A 24,828-nucleotide genomic window follows, 5' to 3' on the forward strand; every position below is an offset into this window, starting at 1 on the left:
GAAAATAGTTTGAGGGCCTTCTTGACAGAAATGTGAACCTAGATCCCAGGCTTCAGTCACACAGAAAATGACGAGAGGCATCAAAATACTGCCAACTAATAAAGAAAACAAGCTGCAGAAGCAGTTGTCTGAAGGAACAGCTGCAGCCTGCACGTGACAGCCTCTCACATTAGGACAAACAGAATAGAGCAGGAAAAGCCCTGGGTTAGGACACCAAGGGCTGTATTTCAAGTCACAGTTTTATCACTTAGTTCTGTAGTTGGCAAACTGTGGCTCAAGAACCACATGTGTCTCTTTGGCCCCTTGAGTGTGGCTCTCCCACAAAAATACCACAGCCTGGGTGAGTCTATTTTGAAGAAGCGGTGTTAGAAGTTTGAGTTTAAAAAATGTGTTTCTCAAAAGAAATTTCAATCGTCGTACTATTGATATTTGGCTCTGTTGACTAATGAGTTTGCCAAACACTGAGTTAGTGGGTATGACCCTGGGCAAGTCAATTAACCCTCTCAGATTATTTCCTCACCTATGAAATGAGAATAACACCTTCTCTGCCTTCCCTGATGGAAATGTAATAAATAAAATAATGCCTGTGGCAGGCACTGTACACTATCTAGGTTATCCATTGTGCTTGGTATCCTATTTCATCCACTTCTAGTTGTTAGAGGCCAAGCATTTGGTTGGAAACATAGCTATGTAACAGCAAGCACGTCACAACACCCCGTCCATGTACTGATGCCCCATCACCAAGAGCCACCAGGGAAAGCAGGCACGAAGGGGTACAGCCTGGCTGCGGGGAGCTTTCCATGTGTTGGTGCTGGCACTTCCTCATTTTCAGTTTCCATTGTTATTATTTTGCTTATAGACATAGAACCATATAATTCACTTAGTTGTAGTCATGCACTCTCATGTCTCATGTTTCAGCACATTTTTCATAGGTATACTGCACACATGTCCCTGCCCCAGGATATCCACTCGGACTTGACATTCTGATTCACAGAAGGGCTTTCTAGCCAGGAATAGGGAAGGGCTCATGTTTCTCCCCTCTGCATCTCTCTACCACTTACCATCCAAGTTTAACTGATAACAACAATGACAAAAAATGTGGGTGGAAAATTTAGCTGACATCCATCCTAACACCATTAAAGTATGAAGAATGACCAGTGAGGAACGATACATATGTGTTGCTAAGGGAGGAGACTTATTTGCTCGTAGATCTGGTTTATAAACAATCTAAATATCATGGTCCTGACCAGTGAGGTATGACTTCTTCCCAGTACAAGCTCAAGAAGCCTCTAATAGTTTCTGTGAAAAACCACTTCAATTATGCAGCAATGGTTAGAAGCATAGGCTCTATATCAAACTATTCAGATTTTTAAAGACAGGCCACCATGTAACCCTGACTAAGTATCTGAGTGACCCTGGACAAGTCATTTCACTTGCCGTTGCTTCATGTGTAAAATGAAGGTAATACCTACTTCCCTGGACCATTGTGAGCACGAAATGAGATCATCCAGGTAAACTATGTAAGGTTATGTCTAAGGTTACACCACACACTCGGGAAATGTTTTACAGCTACTGATTGAAACTAAATGATCATCGTCTGAGAGAAAAATATTTAAAAGAACTCATTCTCGGGTCCAATTTAATTGCAACACAGATTCAAACAGTGGGCACCTGAAGGTAAATTTTCTAACAGCATGACATCTAATCATAGCAGCAGCCACATATTGCTAGTATGTGTAGGAGTGGCCAATAGGCACAGAAAGCAAACCACAGCGAGGGAGGCAGGCACTCAAGGTAAAGCAGCGCTTGGTCACTGCTGTAGCACAGGACTGAGTTCCAGCAGCTCCCGTAGTATTGCTGATATGCCAGACAGGAGAGGATGGAAGAAAAAGCCAGGCCAAAGACCACAAAGCCGGCAACTCTCAGGAGCAGTAAGGGTCAGAAACAGGCATTACGCCCTGGTGAGAACTCCCACTGAGGTGCAAGGACGAGCTCTGGAGAGAACAGAATTGATGGGAAAACCAATGAGGTCATGAAAGATCATATGGACTTGCTAGAGGCTTAAAGAAATCACAGTGACCCTATTAAAGAGCAAAGTATTAAAAAGATGGAGATGGTGAACTACAAGCCTTTGCTGGAAATCACCCTACAATTCCCACCTTCTCAGATGTCCCTTGTTACAATAATTAATTTTGCTACAGCACTTGTTTTGAAACTCAGATTTCTTCCAACATGATTGCTTATATTAGGAAACAATGTAAGTATAACCAAATTTTGCATTTGCTTGCAAGCAGCTTCATCTATGGGAAAGATAGGTGAAAAAAGATAATTGTACACACTAAACCAAGCCTCCTCCTCCCCCATTTCCCCCCACCCCACACACGTCAACACCTACCAGCTCCTTTAGCTACCAGCTCCTTTAGGCGCCCACCACACCCATTCACATCTGGAGTTACAATTTTCACTCCCATTTCAGATAACCTTCCTGCCACCACTTCCCAAGAATTCACAATCCGCACCCTCTCTGCCAACTTCTACAAGCAAACTTCAGATCTCTTTCAAAGCAATATGCCTTCTCTGCTGTAATCCTATATAATAAGAGAGGAATATGCTAATTATCTTATATGCCTTGAGGTGTAATGACCAACTGCATAACGACCAGATCATGGATCTGCAAGAGGGTAGGGCAGCGAACTACAAGGGGGTGGCAAAAAACTACAGGAGGGGGCAGGGCAGCAAGCTATGGGGGGTTGGGTGGAGAGGAGGGTGGAAGGGGGACCTCCAGGAGGGTGGGGCAGTGAGTTATGACAGCAGAGAGTTACCAGAGGTGGTGGGCAGGTAGAACTAAAGAAAGTGGCAGCAAGCTCCTTGCGCACAGATTCATACGCAGGGCTACCAGTATTCCTTAACAGGTGTAAAACTGTGCGATCATGTTTATTATATGTCACTTAGGACTTTTTTGAATGCTTTGCCCCTGACTCTTCCCCACACTTTTCTCATAAGCCTTGTGATTTTTCCATTGCACAGCTTTGCAATAGTGACTTTGAGAAATGCATACGTCACCTTATGATGCAGAACTGACCACATCCACTCTGATGTTCAACACAACCATGTAAAATTGTTTCCATGGGCGAGAGCTCCAGCCTGCACCATGTTCACTCCTCTTCTAGTTAAATCCCACTTTCCCTGAAGACCGAGCTCATCCGTAGAGCCTTTCTTGGCTGGCCAGCTTGCCTACCTGAGTGCCTTTCTCGGTTCTTACAGCACTCTCCATGCACATGTCTATCATTAACTTAGCACAATGTACAGAAATTGTATTGTGACCGATATTGCCAATACTGTTTGAACCTCAAAGGGGAGGGACCCACCTTATGTATTTGGTCATCTTCAACATGCTACTTCATGGGCACTTAATAAATGTTTGCTGAGGTACATGGAACAGCAAAACAAAGCGCTTTCCAAGTTAACAACCCACATCTCACAACACAGAAACCATATCTAGATTCTTCAGAATTTCAGGAAGGAAGAAAAAAATTAAAGGAACCAAATTCAAAATAAGATGACTGTGTCCAATCAATAAGAGTGGTATAGAATTAAGGAAACACAATAGGCAAAGTACATCTCAAAGGAACCCATGCCACCAAAGAATATATTCACATGTAGGGAGAAAGTATCTGAAAACATTGGGGAAATGTGTACATGAACAAATTGTGAGTTTCAGATATGAGAAGGAATGAGACTGTATTGCACCTACAGTGACCCCTTGCTGAAAATTTCATAAAAGCTCCTATATAATGGTTTCCTCTTACTAAGCACCCTTTCATCTTTTAAGTCAAACTTTTTATATATGTCGCAGGAAGGGCATTTCAGGGAAGTGACTTTGACAGGAGCTATGTTTAAACCAACTGAAGGGCATATATTCCCTGGACTCCCCTGAACAGAAACTAAAATAAGATATAATAAAAAGTTCCTTTTAGTTTGGGCAATTTGTGTAATGACGCAGGCTGACATTAAAAGCATTCTCATAGATTCAGAACCCACATATATAGCAAGCACTCAGAAAAGAACCCACCTAGTGTCTTTAAAGAACTTTTGTAAAAATGAGGAGTACAATAAAATTTTACCAAATGAAAATTGCCCTTTCTACCTCTTTGAAAGCTGCAGATACTGCATATGATGCAGCAACTGTCCTTGGGACTTAGGATTCGCTCACTGCTGGCGGGCGAACACAAGAATAGGACAATGCAGAAAGTGAATTAAATTCACTCCAAGCCTTTCATTTTGTTCCTGAGAGGAAATGTTTCCTCCAAATGGTAACAAGTGAAATAGGAAAACACAGAAGGACAAAGAGCAATGTTGTACACAGAGGGAGAACGGCAATTCACAAAACATGGTGTGTTCAAGCAACAGGACAAGGCACTCCAAAGAAATAACAGAATAAGTAAATAAATAACAGGAAGGACAGTGCAAACAGACCAGGACTCTGCTAAACAAGCTTTATTGCAAAACCCGCCCCAGCTGAGCCATCCAAAAAAACTGCCGCAGGCTACTGCCGGACTTCCAAACCTCAAGACTGATTTAAATTAACTGATATGATTACTGATTGGGACACAGAAATTAGGCAGTACAGAGAGGACAAAAAAAAAATGCTCCCTTGAATACAAAGTAGGAAGAGTGTAGGTGAAAAACTGAATGACAGCAGAGGATAAAGAAACTGCATCAGAATCAGAGGTGTTTCTTTTTCCCAATTTACATATACAATGACCTAGAAGACAATCCCCCATGGCTATGCAGACACTTATTTTAAAAAATTAACAAAAGGAGAGAGAAAAAAAAAAAGGAAAAAAAAACAAAACCCTAATCATTTCTACTCTATCTATTGTTCTCTTTGCTGCTATATGATTCAGTGTTGTTAATGTATAATGACTTCTGATACAACTTGAGGACTTTTCCATGTCGGGTACTGTTTTAAGTACTCCATGCATATTGGTGGAATCATTTTTTGTAAGAATTAAATATTACTGTTTACACATGAAGAGGTTAACTGACTTAGCAAGGTTACACAGAGCCGGAATTTGAACCTAAGCAATCTAGACCTAAAGTCTCTACTACCACATACTATACCAAACAACCAATACATTTCAATTGTTTCAATGAATCCTCCCAGCAGCATTATATTATACTTAAGAACCTACTTTAGCAGCGGCACAAAAAACCCACAGACTCTTGTGAATTCCTACTGTGCACGCATCATGCTTGCTCCAAGGGGAGCGTATGTAGCCAGCATGGCACTGCGGTTACTCAGTTACACCCAAAGGACTGGGTCCCTGCCCTCACCTCAATTTGCTGGAGTGCTGCCAGGTCATCCACCCAGCTAGGAAGAAAACATACACACAGCTATCAGGACCAGCTCCAAAATGGCAAACAGCATGCTTTACATGATTATTTCTCTAGAGATGACACTTTGCCTCTATTCAAAACTGCTGACTAAAGTTCCCTCTTTTGCCCCTGAGTAACAGTAATTTAAACTACAATTGGTCAACATCCAAAGAGTTAGGTGGACTACACAAAACCTCCCCCTAACAACCTGCCTCCCACAATACTCCTGGCAATTGCTCTTGGCAAACGCGCTGATAGCAACACTGTTCCTGGTTGGCCTGGGGACAGAGAGGGAGGGGCTAAAGCGAGGTGCCCTGAATAGAGCACCAGGATTCCAAGAAGAGAGCTTTGGATGCTCCGTGGTGTTACACATGCAATGCCAGAAACAGAAGGGATGGATTGTTAGACTGGTGAGGTAGAGAATAGGGAGGACATACTTGGAAACCCAGTGCTAAGAGCTAAATACTCAAATCCAAAAGCACAGAAGGATTTTTTTATAGCGCAAATTGTAATTCAGTATCATCAGCAGCTTACGTTCCCACTGCCTCCAAGAAATTATTCCTGATCTACCAAGGTTACTCCAGATGGCCTCAAGGAGCCTGTCAGTCACTCTCATCCTGGGATATTTTACATTAACATTATGATCTGCAATTGCCTATGAACTTGGTGGCTTCATCACAAGGCCGCTTCCTACAAGACCTCCATGTATCTGCCATGCCTATGGTGTAGCTGGCACACAATAGGCACTGAGTAATTTTTTGAATGAATAATACCTGTTGGCAGGTTCTCCTAAACTCATCTTGGGGGCCAAAGGTAGCATGAGCTGGAGTCAGCTCCTGAAAAATGCAGGACCACCTCAAGGCTATGTGCAACTGAAGTGAGCACAAATATCGTAAGAAATGGGAGAAGGAAAATGTGGGTGTTGGCTCCATGATGACATTTCTGGAAGAATGTGGAAGGATAACTATTCATAGGGGAAAGTGGAAAAGAATGCCACAATGCCAGAAACAAAGTTGAAAGTGACAATGACAATTCTGATGTAACTCTGAGCCCACTTTATGGGCTAAGATTCAAAGAAAATACACATAGCTAGATAAAATTTTTCTTTCATTTTATTTCTGCTTCACTGATTTGCCTACATTTTAGTTCATGGCCTGTTTACCTTAAACTGCATACCTATTTGCAAATCCTTAAAAATCTGTATTTAACTGAGTTTGGCTGAGTCCTAGCGAATTAGGGTAAGAGGAAAGCAGAAAGCCCAGGCAATATTTTTATGGATGACCAATTTTACTGCCTCAAATGCCCTTCTCCACAGGAAACCACTTATGTATTTTGTCACTTTAATCTGTTTCTACCTTATAATAGTGAAGACAAGTGGTTCTCTGAGTTTTTAAACTGACCAATTGTAAAGTCATTTCAATCATAAAACTGAGGTTTTTATAGGCACAAAATGCAGAATTTGAAAGGGCAGGGAAAAAGGTGAGGCAAAAAGAGAAAGACAAAAAAGCATTTACTTTGTGGCACTTAACATCAGTTAATATAAAATATACAAAGATTTGTGTCCTGCTGTCCTATTCCAGAGCCTGAAATAATTGCTCCAGCACATGAATCTATCTCCATTTTAACCCTGAGAGTCAAGAGTTATTGTTCATAATGTAACCGTGCTAAGATACTGTCCATACATCGCCGACCGCCATCACTGGTAACAGACACTTGCACTTGGGAAACACAATAACGAATACACTGATGTTTCTGTGAGGCACTGGCACATTTCAAATGGACAGGGCAAGGACATTTCAGGGGTATTCGTTCGTGCACATGTTAATTCAACCAACCAATGTTTCTTAAAGTCCTGGCATGTGTCAGGTATTGTGTTGGTTCCTAGGGATATAAAACATTTCTAGTTTGCAGGTCTTGTAATCTATTGAAGGGGTGTGTCTACAGGCAAATAATTTCAATATAGCTAAACAAACAAAAATATATATGTATATGTATGAGAGGCTCAGTGCATGAAATTCGTGCACTGGTAGGGTCTCTAGCAGCTGCTGGCTGCTGGCTAGACCCTCCCTCCCTTCCCCTGGCTGGCCCACCCACTGGTCAAACTTCTGGTTGGGAGTACATTTGCATGCTATGCTTTTATTATATAGGATATTCTACTGTGGTCAGTAGAGTGGGTACCAATGTTTATTCGGAAAAGAACACCCTGAAGGAAGAAGTGTCACCTCAACTAAGTTCTAAAAAACATAGGCATTTGCAAGTGTGTCTTTGTCTGTTTCTATGAAGAATGGGAATAATGTGGCAGAGTAGAGGGAAGGAGAAGGGAAGGCATGAATAAAGATATGAAGATGAGAAATACCATGGCATAAACAAACAATTTAGCATAGAAATTGAGAGACAAGGGGGTAAGAAATGGAGCATCACCAATGGATAAGATTGATGGTGAAGGGGCTTTTATGCCATGTTAGGAAACTTGGACTTTTTCCTACAGGCAATGGAGCACTGATGGGAGGATTTAAACAGGGAAGTGATGTCAGAGTTGCTCTTGTCAACAGACTAGCTCAAATATTACAGCTCTTGCAGGAGTCCTTATAGCGCCAGGTCAACAAATGATAAAGCTTGTATTATAAAATGCAGCAAGACAATGTTCCGAATGTGGAAGTTCTGGTTGGCAAGCAGAGTCCTGATTAGGTCCTTGGGGCTCAGGAGAATAGGCAGACCCGTGATTAAGATAATGGTTCCTAATCCTTAAAAGATGTATGGAGCAAGCTCAATGGCCAGGAATTAGGCACTATTTATACATTTCCAGGGGGATGGTATGTTGGTAGGATGATGATATTATACAAGTTATAATCATGCAGAAAAATCCCTGCAGAACATTTATACCATTTGGCATAGTAATTATGCATCTGAAAAAATAACCTACAAAGTAATCTAAATTTAGGTAAATGTTTACATACAAAATGTTAATCGCAGCAATTTCATGATAGCAAGTATTTGAAAAAATATATACACAACAATAGAGGAATGGCTAAATAAATCTAAAGGATTAATTCAATTAAAAAAATCACATACTCATTATAAATTCATTAGAAGTATAATTTTAATAACACCAGAAAAGCTTCCTTTGTTATGACTGAAAAGAAAACACCAAAATGTAAAATTGCATATAATATAATCACCTCTAAAATATAGCTAGCTGTACATTTAAAAGTGAGCAAACTAGGGATACATAAAAATGCTCAGATTTAAAGTTGTCAGAAAATGGGTAGTCTTATAATTTTGCATTTTCCAAAATTTCTATAAATGTATTTGGTTATAGGAAAACAAAAAAAATAATAATTTTAAAAATACTATTTTTAATTTCTGATGCTGGCCAAAAGGTAGGCTCTCTCTCCCTCCACCACCAATTTTAACTAAAAACTCATATATATATGAATCCTTGACCCTTGAATAATAGTGGGTTAGGGGATAGTTCCCCTTGTACAGTTGAAAATCTACTTATAGCATTTGACTCCCAAAAAAACTTAACTACTCATAGCCTAGTGTCTACTAGAAGCCTTACCAATAACATAGTCAATTATAACATTTCATTTTCTAAATGTATTAGGCACTGTATTCTTACAATACTGTAAGCTAGAGAAATAAAATGTTATTAAGAAAATCATAAGGAAGAGAAAACACATTTACAGTACTGATTGAAAATATCCATGTCTGAGAGGGTTCATGGACTTCAAACCCGTGTTGTTCAAGGGTCAACTGTACTTTAAAACTCTGAAAAAGAAACAAGAACGGGTGATTTAGGGAGGGAGGGGAGTCAACACTGAAGGAATAACCAGAACAATGGTGGTCCCTAGGTTTTTAATTTTTTTCTGCCAGCACATTCCTGCTTTGACCCAAGACTGGGCCTAAATCCTAGAACTACATAGTGGATATTGATGCAAAACAAATCAAGAAAAAACACTCCCCTCCCCTTTTTTTTCTTTCTCTTTCTCTAGAGGACTTGGCCAAGGGACACCTGCCAACAGGAGAGCGTAGAAAAAATCCTTCCTTTTTTCCTTCTACCATTTCTGCCCAGAGGCCCGCTGCACTCATAAGGTTGCACTACTACCACAGCTGTAGCACAGGCATTTAAAATCTGGAAAAAAAAAACCCATGTTTTGATTCAAAGGAATAGGACAAATGAAGCCAAGTGGTTTGGGAAATTGATGGCATCAGTATTTCTCTTTTTGTCTCTGTCTTTCCTATCATCTCCATGCCCAGTTGCTCCATCCCCAGGGCAGCACTGGTGAACAGAACTATACAACAGCACATGGTCCTCAACTGAGAGAAACACTGGCCTTTTTAACAAGAGAAACAGCAAAACAGATCCCTCTGAGTCAGTAAGTATTTAAACCAGCACAAGTCCCAGACCCGCCCAGACCTACACTTGCATGGCCAAGACTCAAAGAAATCCAACAAAGAACTAATAAACTATAATAAAAACCACCACCCAAATCCCAAGTAAACCCAAGCAGAGAATGCCTAAAGCAGACCCAAAGCATCAGAACAAAGGCTTAGAAAACAGAACTGACACTGGGCAACCCATCCAATGAAGTGATACAAACCTAAATGGGTTGACTTCCTCCTGAAACAAAGAAACAAAAGAAATCAACGTTCTCAAGAGGATTTTAACAAGACACAAGAGTTTCGTAAAATAATATTCAAAAACCCAGGATATAATCCAAACTCATTCAAAACACCAGGATATACTAATCAATTCACAAGGAAAATAAATAAGATAAGCCTACTCTTTAAATTAATAAAGGCTTTAAAGAAGTAATTATAAGTATGATAAATATGAACATGAAGCATCCATCTTATATAAAAATTGCTGTTTGAAACCAAGTGTGGCTTGGTTCTTCTCCAGTTTTCTGTAACAAACATACTTTTAAAATGAATGGAAAGAGAAAGTTCTTTGCAAAGATAAGAAACCATAAAAAAAATTACTAATTTATTTTTCTTTATTTATCGCCTTGTTTTAATACAAGAGAAACACACACACCCCGGAAATCAAAATTCCTGAAATTGTAAAATTCATTGGATTGTCTCAGAAACAGAATCAAGATGAAAAAGATACCTGTCAGTGAACTTGAAGACAAGTCAATAAAAAAAAATATCCAAATCTGAAAAGCAAAGAGAACAATGATTTTTTTTTAAATGAGGAACCTCAGAGATATGTGGGACAATATAAAAAATGCAAACATTTGTGTCATTGGATCACCAAAAGGAGAGAATGATAATAGAGCGAAAAATATACATTTGAAGAAATATGGCTTACATCATCCCAAATTTGGTGAAACATGTTAATTTGCAGATTCAATAAGCCCAGTGAAACTTAAACAAGATAAATTCAAATAAAACCAAACCCAAACACATTATAATGTCTAAGAGAAGCCAGAGAAAGGGGAACATTACAAATGATTATGAATTTCTCAAAAGAAACCATGGAGGCCAGGAGACAATGCAGCAACCTTTCTAAAGCACTAAAGGAAAAGATGTACCAACCCAGGATTTAATAGTCACTGAAAATACACTTTAAGAATAAAATAAAGATGTTGTCTGAAAAAGCAAAGCAAATAGAATTCGTCACCAGCAGAAAGGCAATAAAAAAAAAATGCTTAAGGAAGTTCTTCATTTTGATGGGAAATATCAGAAATGAAGCAAGAGCAAGAGAAATAATAGATAGCATGGTAAATAGATTGTTTAGCTCCTCAAAGTTTTAAAAACTATATATGACACCTGAAAGCAAAAATTCTGCACAGTGTGGGTGAGGTGGAAAAAGAACTATATGACATATTGAAAAGGTCACCTATGGACCCTATAACCAGCACCTTGCCTCCCAAAGAAACAACTATCAATAAAATAATACAAAGAGATAAAGACAAAAAGGCAATTGATAAAATGAAAGACCAAAATCTCAAATAATACAAAAGAAACAGGAAGGCGTACCAGAGAAAGGAAAAACTAGAAGATAAAAACAGAAAACATTACAATGTTTACCAGTAATTATATTAAGTGCAAATTAAAAGATAAAGTGCAAGACTAAACAACAACAAAGACCCAATTATATGCTGTCTACAAAAACCCACATTAAAACTAACAATATATGTGGGTTGAAAGTAAAAGGAAGAAAAATACACATCATGCAAACTCAAAGCAAAAGAAAGACGGCCCTGGCCAGTGTGCCTCGGTTGGAGCATTGCTCCATGCACCAAAGGGTCACGTGATTGATTCTCAGTCAGGGCACTTAGCCAGGTTGTGAGGTGCATGTGGGAAGCAACTGATCAATGTTTCCCTCTTCTCTCTCCTTATCCCTTCCTCCATCTCTAAAGTCAACTTAAAAATAAGAAAGCCCTAGCCCAGTGGTCTGCAAACTCATTAGTCAACAGAGCCAAATATCAACAGTATAACGATTGAAATTTCTTTTGAGAGCCAAATTTTTTAAACTTCTTCTAACACCACTTCTTCAAAATAAACTCGCCCAGGCTGTGGTATTTTGTGGAAGAGCCACACTCAAGGGGTCAAAGCCACACTGGCAAACAGCAGTTTGCCGACCACAGCCCAAGCCGGTTTGGCTCAGTGGATAGAGCATTGGCCTGCAGACCAAAGGGTCCCAGATTCTATTCCAGTCACAACTGCCCTCCCCTGCAGGCCTGGTACTGCCCAACTGCCCTCCTCTTCAAGTGTTTGTCCTGGCCTGGTCTCCCCCAACTGTTCTCCTCTGCCAGCCTGATCACCCCAACTGCCTACAACTACCCTCCCCTGCCAGCCATCTTGAGGTGGCCATTTTGTGTCCACATGAGGGCAGCCACCTTTGACCACAGGTTGTCATGGGGTCAGAAATGACCACCTGACCCCATGGGGGTCAGCGATCTTGAGTCTTGGAGTGACAGTCAATTTGCATATTACTCTTTTATTAGTTAGGATAAGTCTTTTGGCACCTTTCATTCAGCTGCAGATCCTCAGTAGAGGGGGGATGCAGGAGGTAGCTGATCAATGGTTCTCTCTCATAGATGTTTCTCTCTCCCTCCCTTTTTTTCTCACTCTAAAAATCAATAAAAATATTTTTTTAAACAAAAGAGAAAGAAAATGCAGCAATCACTTTGGAAAGGGATAACCAATAAGCAAGCACACATGCACAGCCAGCACTTAATCTTAGAATAATTTCCTGGTTCATCAATTGTGCACCTTTCAATTTCTTAGCATTGAAACAAAATACAGGGTCTCCCGAAAATGTATACACACTTTAGCAGGTGATTTTATTACATTTAGAAAATGAAATATATTTTAACAAAGACTGCCTTTATAATTATTCAAAGTGTGTACACATTTTTGGGACACCTTGTATATGTCCCCATATGACTACGATCAAGGCATCTAAATATAAAGGCCTGCTTAATCTAGGTCTGGCTCTGCAAATAGTAATGCTTATTTGTCTACCATTGGAAAGGATATTCCAAGATAAAACATTTCAGTAAAAGGGTGAGTTTTCATGTAACAGAAGCAAGAATTTCAAGCTACTGTCTGTTGTTCAAATTGAATAGGATGGTAAAAGATAAGTCAATGCCATCAGAATTTCTACCCACACACATGCCTTCCCCATGGCAATTCTGTTTTAGGCATCACCTGAGATAACAACATCTACAGAATTTTATCTGTGTTCTACACACAACGCTGAGCTTTTGAAATAGAAAGCTTACACACAAGAAAAACTCCAAAACACAGACGATCACCATCACTGACGTCACTGAACAAAATTTACTACAAAATTGACCCCTTTCAAATATACTTTTTAAAAACAAATCCTTCATTATCAGAAGGATCTTTCAGTTAAGCAAATAACTGTTATTATTGCAAAAGAAAACTAATCAGGCCTGCAAGGACATGAAGTTGTAACTGGGAGCTCTGCATGCTGGCCCTAGCAGCATGCTGGCTGTTTATGGCCACACCTGGGAGGAGCTGTGCCTGTATTCCCATCTATCTGGGAGGCCTAGATGCTGGGGTGGCAGAATTAGAAGCCTGCCATTCAAAAGGCCAACATGAAAATAACAAGCCAGGTGAACGGAAACAGTTGTCCATCCTTACAGTTGTCTCAGTTCACCACACTGTAAGAGGAGGGGGAAAATGTGAGTCCTAGGATGTTGCTCTGGAGATGAGAGTGACAGGAAAATGAAGGCAGGCAAATCAACAGGAGCAGACAGGGAGGCAGGACCCACTGCTGGAGACATGGTAGGGATTAGCACATTTGCATTTGCCTTCCTGGTTTTAAGGGCCTCTTCTGGGCAGACTCCAATGTCTATAATGGGAGATGTTCAGGACTTGGTTGCAGACTTACGTTTGGAGAGGAGAGTGTTTCTCACTTTCTCTCCCATATTTGCCTCGAGTCATCAAAATAATGGTTCAGTTTCAAGTGTATAACAAAGAGAGATAGTAATCTCTAATAATCTATACCAATAAAAGAGCAATATGCTAATTAGACCGGATGTCCTTCTGGACACAGCCACTGAGCAGGTGGGAAGTGAGCAGGGGGGAAGGAAAGCCTGTGAGTGTGGCGAGGCCACGCGATACTGTGTGCTGGGCCTCTAGTATGTCTGATAAAGGGTTAATATCCAAAATATATAAAGAAATCCTACAAACTAAATAGCAAAAAAAAAAAAAAAAAAATTTTAAAACTGGGGAAAGGACTTGCGCAAACATTTCAGCAAACATAACACGTAGTGGAAAACAGGTATATGAAAAGATACTCAACATCACTGAGGACCAGAGAAACGCAAATCAAAACCACAATGAGGTATCACTTCACATTTGTTAGGACGGCTATTATCAAGAGGCTGTAGAGATATTGGAACCCTCCTATGCTATTGGTAGGAGCATGCTGTAGTCATATGGAACACCATATGGAGGTTCCTCAAAATATTAAAAAAGGAATTATCATATGATCTAGCAATCCCATATCTCATTATATATTCAAATGAATTGAAATTTGAATCTCAAAATACCCGCCCTCCTGTGTTCACTGCAGCATCTTTCACAATAACCAAGACATAGAAGCAACTAAGTATCCATGACAGATGAAAGGATCAAGAAAATGTTATTCAGTAGAATAACAATAACAATAACAATTTCAATAGAAAGTTATTCAGCCTTTAAAAAAATAGAGGGACAGTCTACCTTACTCAACATGGGTGAACCTGAAGGGCATCATGCTGAGTGAAGGACAAATACTGTATGATTCCACTTATAGAAGTTATCAAAAATAGTAAAACTCATAGAAACAGAGAGAATGGCAGTTGCCAGGAGCTCGGGAAAGAAGGGGGGAAAATGGAGAGTTAGACATAAAGTTTCAGTTATAAGATGAGTAAGTCCTAGAGATCTGCTGTATAGCATCGTGTTCATAGTTAGCAAAACTGTATTGTACACTTACAATTTTGTGAAGAGGGTAGATCTCATATTTAAGTGTTCTTACCACAATAACAGGAAGAAGAAAGGAAGAAAGGAAGAAACTGGAAGACATTATGCCTCCTTGAACATTCATTCCAACAGGTAAAATAGACAACTTTGAAATCATTCTAAGGCTTAGCCCCCTTATCAGTATAATGGGAATTATAACGAGTAGCTCCTAGGATTGCTCTCAGCATTAAAGTATGGATGCAAGTATCAGAGTACCTAACACACAGCATGTCAGCAATAAATATTAGCATCCTTCCTTTATAGTGTACAATTTTCCTGAACTTCATTATTTACACAAATGCTAGAGCAAGTGCTTCTGAATAAGAATCTAATGTAATAAGAGTAATGGAAACTGAGACTAGGAAATGTTAACTGAGTGAATACAACATAACACATAACTGCTTCCTTTATAGACACTTTCAGGCACAGCCTCGGAGGCTAGCTGACTGGCCCCCATCTTTCCTCTCCAGCTGCTGCTCTAACTATAGCCCACAAACCTGGCAAAGTGCTTTCATATCTGGCAGCTGCTCAGCACCCCACATGAAATGGCAGCACTCACAACCCAGTGTAGACTCCAACATGCAGGCCCTATCTCTGACTTTCACTGCATCTCCACAGCAACAGACCCCTGCTGCAGCCTGCCATTCAAATAAAGAGTGGTGTGGAGAAACCTTTTCTTTGAATGCTGCTAAACATTTGCTGTGACTCTTCCTCTGCTAGTCACTAAACATGCTGATTCAAAACCCTTGCAGTGTGCATACAAGGAAATTGGAAATGCCTGAGGGCTTCCTTCCTTCCCTTCCTCCCTCCCTTCCTCCCTCCCTCCCTCCCTTCCTCCTTCCTCCTTCCCTCCTTCCCACCCTCCCTTTCTTTCCCTCCATCCCTCCCTCTCTCCTCTCCCCTCCCTCTCTCCCTTCCTTCCTCCCTTCCTTCCTTCCTGACTGCCTTGCAACCCTTAGAGAACAAAGTACTATGCTCAGTGAAAACCTTACAATTATTATTCCTGCCTATAGTTGGATAGATATTTTTAAGAAGGTAATTAATGGTGGATATACAGTATGCTACTAGTTTAATATTAGGTCATTCTTTTAAAAGGGAGTGGAGGAAAAGGAATAAAATTCAAATCCTTAAGAGGAATGTATGGAAGCAACTGTCTAATTATGATCTTAACTAGAGGCCTGATGCACGAAGATTCTTGCAAGAATGGGCCTTCCTTCCTCTGGCTGCAGGCACCGCCTTCGCTCTGGCCAGAGCCACCTTTTCACTCTGGTCAGGAGCCCCCTTTCTGCCTTCCCACGCTGCCCAGAGGCCCAGAGCGGCTGGAGCAGTGTGGAACGCCTGCGTCATATCGCCCTGCTCCTAGCCACTCTGGCCTGTGTATGCAAATTAACCCGCCATCTTTGTTGGCTTAATTTACATACTCCTGATTGGCTGGTGGGCCAATTAAGGGCATCATGAAGGTATGGTCAATTTGATCTTACTCTTTTATTAGTGTAGATGAGTTATTATCTCTCTCACAAGGGAATTACCAGTTACTGCCATTAACATTTAGTATTGCCCTTTCGGTCACTTGGAAGAAAGATGTTAAAATGCAATAATTATTAAAATAATATTAATGCTACAATAATAAATGTGGGATTCTCCTCGCCTGCTTAATATAAATGTATGTGCTTTAAAAAATGTTAAATAATAATAAATTAAACATTTTGGGGGGAAATTGCCTTCCATTATAAGTAAATGTACTGAAAATACTAAAGTCATATAAAATGAACTTTGCTCTTTGGGAAGGTACATTTTTTACCTACCTAAGTTGTGATTAAAATTCTGAGAATGCACAGTTCTTATAATTCAAACATTACCTTTCCTGATCATGTCCTTACATTCTAAAGCTTTACAACAAATTCATCAATAATTTTACCAAAATGCTGCCTGTATGTAAATCTAAATGTCATGTTATAGAATTTCAAAACACAGTTATGTACACATATCTTAAAAAAAAAAAAAAAAAAAAGGAGCAAAAGGCATTATCTTGTTCAAAATCCCACACCTCCATTTCTGAAATCATGATAAGGAAACTGACACATTATTGAATATCCAGTATTAAAAAATGTTAGAACTAAGTAATTTAAATCAATATGAACATGAAATTATATATGTCTATATGTACGGCACAGCATGAAATGTCTCAGAAAAAAAAAATGTTTCCTTTCACTATTGAAAAACTAGGTTTTGCCTTTAAAATAAAAGCTGCACACTACTGTCTTATGCCAACTGACAATGACAACAAAGTTCAAGTCTACAATCATAAAATGGTCCCTTAAATACAATACTGTTTTTCCACCCAAATGGGGTCTGAGAGCAGTCCCTTTCCATTCACAAAGACAATAATACGGGCATATGAAACCTGTAGTGTCAACAGGTTTATGATCACCAACACTTGATGAGCTGAACATTGTACCCACCCTTCAACAATGCTTGTGGTGTGACAGGGCCTGCTGGTTACCATAGTGACCATGTGGCAGCATCTGATTTATTACCTTGTTCCCCAGGACTGTGATGGCTCCTCAGCTATACCTTTAGCAGCTATTTCAGATTTGAGACCCACGCCATGATAAATGTCCACTATCTGAAAGATATACTTCACAGAAGGTAACCTTGGAGAGCAGTGCTTTGAATGCAAATTGGCAGCTTTGCCTTCCTCGTAGAATATGAAAGAGTGATTCCAAAGCCATGAGAAAGGGTGACCTCTACCCTCTGACACATGGATTCTTCTCAGGAGGGCTGTCACTTGCCGAGAGGCCTCCCTGTGAATAGTTAAACAGTGTGAAACAGAAAATGAGGTACTGAATTCTGCTGAGGCTAGCACAGTGATTACAAAAGCAGGCCTGCGTCTGAGCAATTAGGAAAGGCATTCCGTTACGTGGCACCAAATGTTCAATGTATTAGAAAGTTATCACCACCGGTTCATAAATTATGTCATTTCATCTCAACTAATTGACACAGCTAATGCTTTTACACGGAACCCTGAAAAGAGCATTTGAGGGAATAATCTCACAGTCGGGTATCCATTTGCCAATACTTTCTAGTTATACATGCCAAAGGATGATGAGCTTATATATATATACTATCAGGTTTTATCTGATTTTTCCTCTAGGAAAACACACCACACACAATACCAGTGATTTGTCACAGGAGTTTGTCACACAGGTAGGTGGTATCTAGATGTCAGCTGTCGCCACTGCACTTGTGAATTAACATCCTAGAGAGATTATGACATATATCTTTGCATTCCCTTAGGTTGTTTCAGTCTATTCTTTCATTTGACTGCCTGGCAATAAAATACTAAAGAGAAGATGGCCCTTCCAACTTATCAAGCTCATAAACGCCATACACTCATTTGTGTATTAGCAAGTCCCACATGGTTACAAGTTATTGATTCTGCCATCTAAACCCCTTGATTTGACAGGAAGGCTATTGCTTTTAGGAAAAATAAAGCAATCTCCCTCATCATTTATGTTCAGTTCTTAGAGCTGTGTTTGCAGAAACCATTTCAAGAGGTGAAAATGCACACAGTATTTTCATAGTGTAATAGATCAGCACAAATGAAAACCAGTTTACTTTCTCTTCTGCAGGACTGATATTAAAGCATAACCACAGCCAGCGATGTGTTCTTCCTGACTTACAAAACCCAGAAGTGGGAATGTATTTTCCCTTTTCCAAATTTATTTTTTTTAAACAAATTTGAGCAGCACAATAACGGGCTTCCCATAAATCACTCTGACTCATCCAAGGACTCACTTGATACTAAGGCTTATTATTGGTGGGTTGGGTAGAGGGGAAAGCCAAATAATTCAAAAGATCCTCTCATTTCAAATAACTGGAATAGACATATATTTGCAGAATATTCTTAATAACTATTTGCAAATTTCAAATCATATATCCCCAATCAAATCTATAGACATCTATAGACAAATCTATTAACATGGTTTGGAGAAGATGGAGAAGTTGGTTGCTTTAGATTGGCTATATGACTTTGTACGAGGGAAAGAAAGCCCAATCGAATACAGAAAACTCTCCACTCACCATGCCCTCCAGTTCTTCATAGCAAATTCCTATCGGTGAACAAAGCACGCTCTTTAATTGGATCTGATCTGCCTGATCAAAACTAAAAATTCAGAGGTACCTCAAATGAGACCAGTTTGGGATTAATATCTTTTTATTACAAATCAGATACACAAGAGGGAAAATTCACATAATAATGTATTAAGAAGTCACAAGATATCAGCATCTATAATGGAATATTCCATTACTTTAAAAAAAAAAAACTATACCCACTTATTTAATATTAAGAAGTATGAAAGAGAGGAATTTTCATATTCCTTATAGAGGTTCTGTAAACAGGAGTAAATTAGGCAAACACATAATTTGCTAAGCTGGCTTGACCTTAACTGTGCAAACTGTTAACAAGTATTGTCTTGTAGGTCTTCACTCTGATACTGTCCTTGAAACAATGGCATGAGTCCCAATGTTCTCAGAACCTGGTCTTCCAAATGCATTTTCCAGGTCCCAACCCACATCCCCAATATCAGCTCCACCTCCACACCCTCCACCAGAAGCCTTTCTCTAGGGGCATAACAGTTTCAGAAAACACAACTGGCTTTTACAGCACCTCTCTGTCCTGTTCTTTCTCCCCCGCCTCACTAAGGCATGGAGACATGTGCTTAAACGCAAAAATGGGATGCAAATCTGCCATGCTTTCCCTGTCTTTTAATTTTGAACCAATGAGATTACCACCATCAAGACCCAGAGCTAGAAAAAAAGAAAAGTGTTGACAGAGGTCCCCAGTCTTCAACACTTTCTGTCCCAGCAGCTCTTGCAAATTCCATCTTCACTTTTCTTACCGACACAGCCCACTAGGAGTTAACAACTATCAGCCAGGCTAGAGTCTTTCTGGTCCAGAGGTCAGCAATCTTATTAAATCCCTATGCCACCACTGGGACAAAGTAATGCCCACACTGCTCAGTGCAAGGCAAGGGGAAAAAATGATTGAAGAGAGAAAGAGTTAGAAAAGCCAGAGGGAAAATGAGAAAAAAATAGGAACGGAATAAGAACAAGCAGCAGAGAGAAAAAAAAACACCAAATACTTCCACACCTAGACTGCTGCGACCTTTCTTCTAAGAATTTGCCAATCGAGAAGGCTCTCGTTGGTGTGATTAAATAACCAGTGCAATTTGGAACGTCCCCTGAGACAGAGCAGAATCTTACATTTTTTAAATCCATGTCATTCTACTGTGGATACACTGCCCACACCCAGAAGTCCTGGTAGAGTTATGCTTTGGCATTTTGTAGAGAAGTGCTAAAATTTTGCAAGTATGAAACATATTGACATTTATCTTTATAATGGCCACACTCCAAAACAGAGAACCATCTTTCATTTTAATGAACAAGAATTGGGCCAGAGCAACTGTGCATGATATCGCTTCTCATTTTTAATCTCATTCATGTAATGCTAAATATATTATTAAGCAATCCTTCTAGCATTACATCTAGGTTTATGTTCCTTCTGTTTGTATACATTTATATTTGAGGGATAACTCAAGATCCTAGTAGGAGGTACAGAGGCCTAATGACCATTTTCAAATACATTATAAATTGAAGAAAAGTGATGTTTGCTTTATTTGTTAAAACTTTTACTTCACAAAGCACAAGACTTCATCAATTTAAAGAGGTAGCGTCTGTGATTATATAAAAGAATATAATTTACTCTGTGCTCACATGTGCTTACTCTGTGCAAAACTTTGTAAATAGCATGTAATGTAACAAGACAGATACATCTCCTCAACTTAACTCAATAAGAAATATATATATATTATATATAACCAAATGAGCTCTTGATGGTGCCAGATATCAAACCAGGAACAATAGGTAGGAGGTTTAGGCAGACAGATGGCATTTTAAAATACAAGGAAATTTTTATTTTGAAAAATAGCTTTATTTTAAAAAGATTGAAAGGGGGTTAATCTAGAAAGAACACTTAAGAGGAAAATTACAGAGAAAATGCAAGCTTAAGGAAAAAGACTCTGTAACATTTCAGGTCCTTTTGGACCAGATAGATTATGATACTTGATCATTGGGAATGTTATGAACCAAGAATAGAAAAATGATATACTCTCATCTGAAACACTCTAGGGACTAATTAGCTATCCAGTTACTTGCTGCCAATGCCAACTGGTCAACTACAAAATTTAAGTTAGTAATATTTATTTCCTATTTCTAAAAAATATGGTTTTAATCAAAGTAGGGCTAAGCAAAGGAACTAAGAAAATGATTTAAATCTTAAATATGACACCAAACACAGCTCAAAAATTTCATTTCCCTTTCCTTCTCCTAATCCCAAGGCCATTTTCCACTGGCAGAGAAGATGGAACAGAAGCAGACTGAATAAACACAACAGAAAAATTGGTTCTGATCTCTCAAATCAACAATAAGCCACTTCTGTGCCCCTCCAGCTGACATAAAAAATAACTTTAATATAATGTAATTTTCTGCTGATCCCATATAAACCATCCTTTAAGTGGTGGGCTAAAGGGTTGAGGGGGCAGGGGTGCTTGAGGAATCGGTCTTTTCTCACTGGTGTTTCACAGCCATGCTTCCTATGACAATCTCTGACTGACATGTATGGTACTTACTTGTTACCTGTTCTGTGGTAAAGAAGTTGCACTATATTTAGCTTTAAGTTCCCTTCCAAACCTGAGTCTGTAAGCTCATGAAACTTGGGAATTAAAGCTGGATTTGAACTGTAAGCATTATATCCAATCTGAACATGTTTGAAATTCTGACATTTTCCCTCTCCCTATGAAAGCAGAGGATGTTATTTATTTATTCAACATTTTATGAGCATCTACTATGTGCCTATGTGCTAGACATTATTCTAAAAACTGGGCGAATAGAAATAAACTAAAAGAAAATTAATGCCCTCACTATATTCTATTGAAAAAGTTCTAAAGTACTTGAACTATGAAAAACTCATTTATATGGAAAGGTCATACCATATACTAGTATATATCCTATCTATAAATCACATGTAAAATATGATCCCAGAAGTTGACAAAAAAAAAAGCACAATTCTATAGAATATCAATAGATAGATTACACACTAGATAAATCAGGAAAATATGTAACCAAATACTCAAAAGCTAAATAGCATTGTTCCAAATTCCAGACACATGGACCCATCAGGCACAGATTATGTATTTAAGTGCCATTTCCTGTGAATATTTTCTGTTTATTCCAAGCCTGTAATCATCATGTAAACACTGGGTGCCTAATAAGCATTAGCTCTACAAGCCATTCATTCTACTTAGAATATGCAAGTTACTATGGAGGCAAATATGAAGGTAAAAGACATGGTTCAAGGGCATACTAGCCACGATTAAACAAATACACAAATACAAAAGTCAAAGTAGTTAAAAACAAAATGTGTAAGACAGTAAGTTTGATAGAAGTGGACAGTACAAAGTTATTAAAAGAAAGGTTAAAGGGGAAGATTTTGGAGATCTTAAATGCCAGGCTAAGTCTGAGCTTTGCCTAGCTTGGGTAGTGTTCAAGGGATGGTCTCTGATGTCTGAATCAGAGCCTGGGGCAGAGAATAGACAGAAGGGAGACAACAGACAGAACTCAGACTCTCAGCAGGGGCCAGGGAAAGCCAGCAGGGCTCATTAAGGAATTCCCCAAGGAAAGGCATCAGAGAGCAGCTATGGGAGGTACAAGCCCCTGTCAGGGAGGAGCAAGGCAGGCAACACCTGGGTCCTAGAAGACCTGGGAAGAAAGCCATGACAGAGGCTCCAGAGTGATGGATAGAAGACCCAGCTACCAACACAAAGTTCAAAGTCTGTTCACAGAGAATGCCGTGAACAGAATCCAAACACCGTAAAGAACAGGACCAGAATCAGGACTAATTTTATGCTAAGCCAATCAAGAGCATTGCCTGGATTTCTAAAATACCATCTGACTGAAAAGAGATTCTGAACCTGGATGAAAATAAACCTGCAAACAGGAACTAAGTGGTCCCAGCTTCTGAATTGGAGGAAGCCAGGAATCTAGGCAGATCATTTCAACTGTTCTGAAAGAACTCTTTATCTTCTAAAAGGTTTCCGGACAAAACTACTATATCTCATATGGAACATCAGCAAATACAGGAAGTTAGAAATTTCCCCCAACAGCTATGTGATTTAAATTCATATGAAATTCAGAGCAAAACTCATCAATATCTTCCTCTAAAGTATGCAGTGCTAGAGAATTGCTAAAAAATTTGTGGTCTGGTTTACTAAGAAAAAAAATATGTATTTGCTTTATTTCGTAAAGAAATTAAACTTGAAGAAAATTAAAGAAAAAAAACAAACCTTGGGCAAGTTACTTAATATCACCAAACCTTCCATAAATGGAACATAGTAATTTAAAGTGAGCATTAAATGCGATAGTAAGGGAACAGCTCACTCAGCTACACATTTTTAGAGCTATTCCTACTATATTTTACTGAATGGTCTGTACCTATAATTGTAAAATATGTTACCTTATAATAAAGAAATAATATAAAAGAAATCATATATATATATATGTGTGTGTGTGTGTGTGTGTATACCTAAGTGACCAAATGACCAGAATGACCAATCGACCGGTTGCTATGACACACACTGACCACTAGGGGGCAGACACTCAATGCAGGAGCTGCCCCCTGGTAGTGCACTCCCACAACACCCAGTGGCAGCCACCAGCCCAGCAGCAGCCACTCACTCCCTCAATAGTCCTGCAGGTCCAATCTCCAGAGAACAGGCCAGGCACTTACAGACCAGCACTGCTGGCACAATCCCAACAGCTTTGCTGGCCTCCTGGAAATCGGCCTGGGACACCGGGGCTGCCACCCCTCCCTAGATGCTCCACAAGGAAGAAAGGATATAAAAGCAGCTGCCAGGTGGCTCCCAACAACTGGCACAAACATCAGCAAAATGGATCCAGATCCTGGGCTGGCAAGGGTGTTCCACCACCTACCCAGAGGACCAATCCCGTCCAGTCCCTCCCCCCCCCCCCCGCCCAACCCCTAGGGGCCCCACCCATGCACAAATTTGAGCACCAGGACTCTAGTATACTATAGAAAATAAGAAAAACCACTGCCAATTAACAAAGATGCATCATTGATTGCAAGAGACATCCTGATTTCAAAAATTTTCAAATGTGTGTTTTAGCATTAAAGAAAAGATACTAACTAAAAGTAACTATATTAACAGCTTCCTTTAAATACAGGACCGTGGCCCAGCTGACATGGCTCAGTGGTTGAGCATCGATCTATGAACGAGAAGTTCAGGGTTCTATTCCCAGTCAGGGCACATGCCCAAGTTGCAGGCTGGACCCCTACTAGGGAGCATTTAGGAGGCAGTCAATAATTGAGTCTCTCTCATTGATGTTTCTCTCTCTCTCTCTCTCTCTCTCTCTCTCTCTCTCTCTCTCTCGCTTCCTCCCTCAAATCAATAAAAATATATTTAAAAATAAATAAGTAAATATAAGACCATGGTTTGGCCAGTTTCCTCAGTGGTTAGAGCATGGGCCCCAGGACCAAGGGTATCAGGTTTGATTCCTAGTCAAGAACATGTACCTGGGTTTTTAGGTTCAATCCCTGGGCCTGGTTGGGGTCATGCAAGAAATGACCAATCAATGTGTCTCTTTCACATCAATGCTTCTCCTCTCCCCGTTCCCTGCTTCATTCCATTCTCTCTAAAAATCAATGGAAAAAATATCCTCAGGTGAGGATTAACAAAAAATAAATAAATACATAAATACCTACATACATACAAACATACATATAGGACCATACCTAGAGGAAAATTATCCATCCTTCTAATGAACATTAACTGAACCACTTTACTTAATCACAGGACAGAACTATAGCATGATGCAATGTCACTT

The 24,828-nt window shown here is 39.5% G+C and overlaps 1 protein-coding gene across 3 annotated transcripts in view; it reads right to left on the reverse strand.

The window, feature by feature from the left end:
- The window catches only part of NAV3 (neuron navigator 3), a 774,341-nt gene that overhangs the window by 718,737 nt on the left and 30,776 nt on the right, over positions 1-24,828 (reverse strand). The gene's annotated exons all lie outside the window — the stretch shown is intronic.

The sequence above is a fragment of the Pipistrellus hanaki genome, assembly GCF_964339955.1.
Source record: "Pipistrellus hanaki genome assembly, chromosome: 3".
NCBI classification, from domain to species: domain Eukaryota; kingdom Metazoa; phylum Chordata; class Mammalia; order Chiroptera; family Vespertilionidae; genus Pipistrellus; species Pipistrellus hanaki.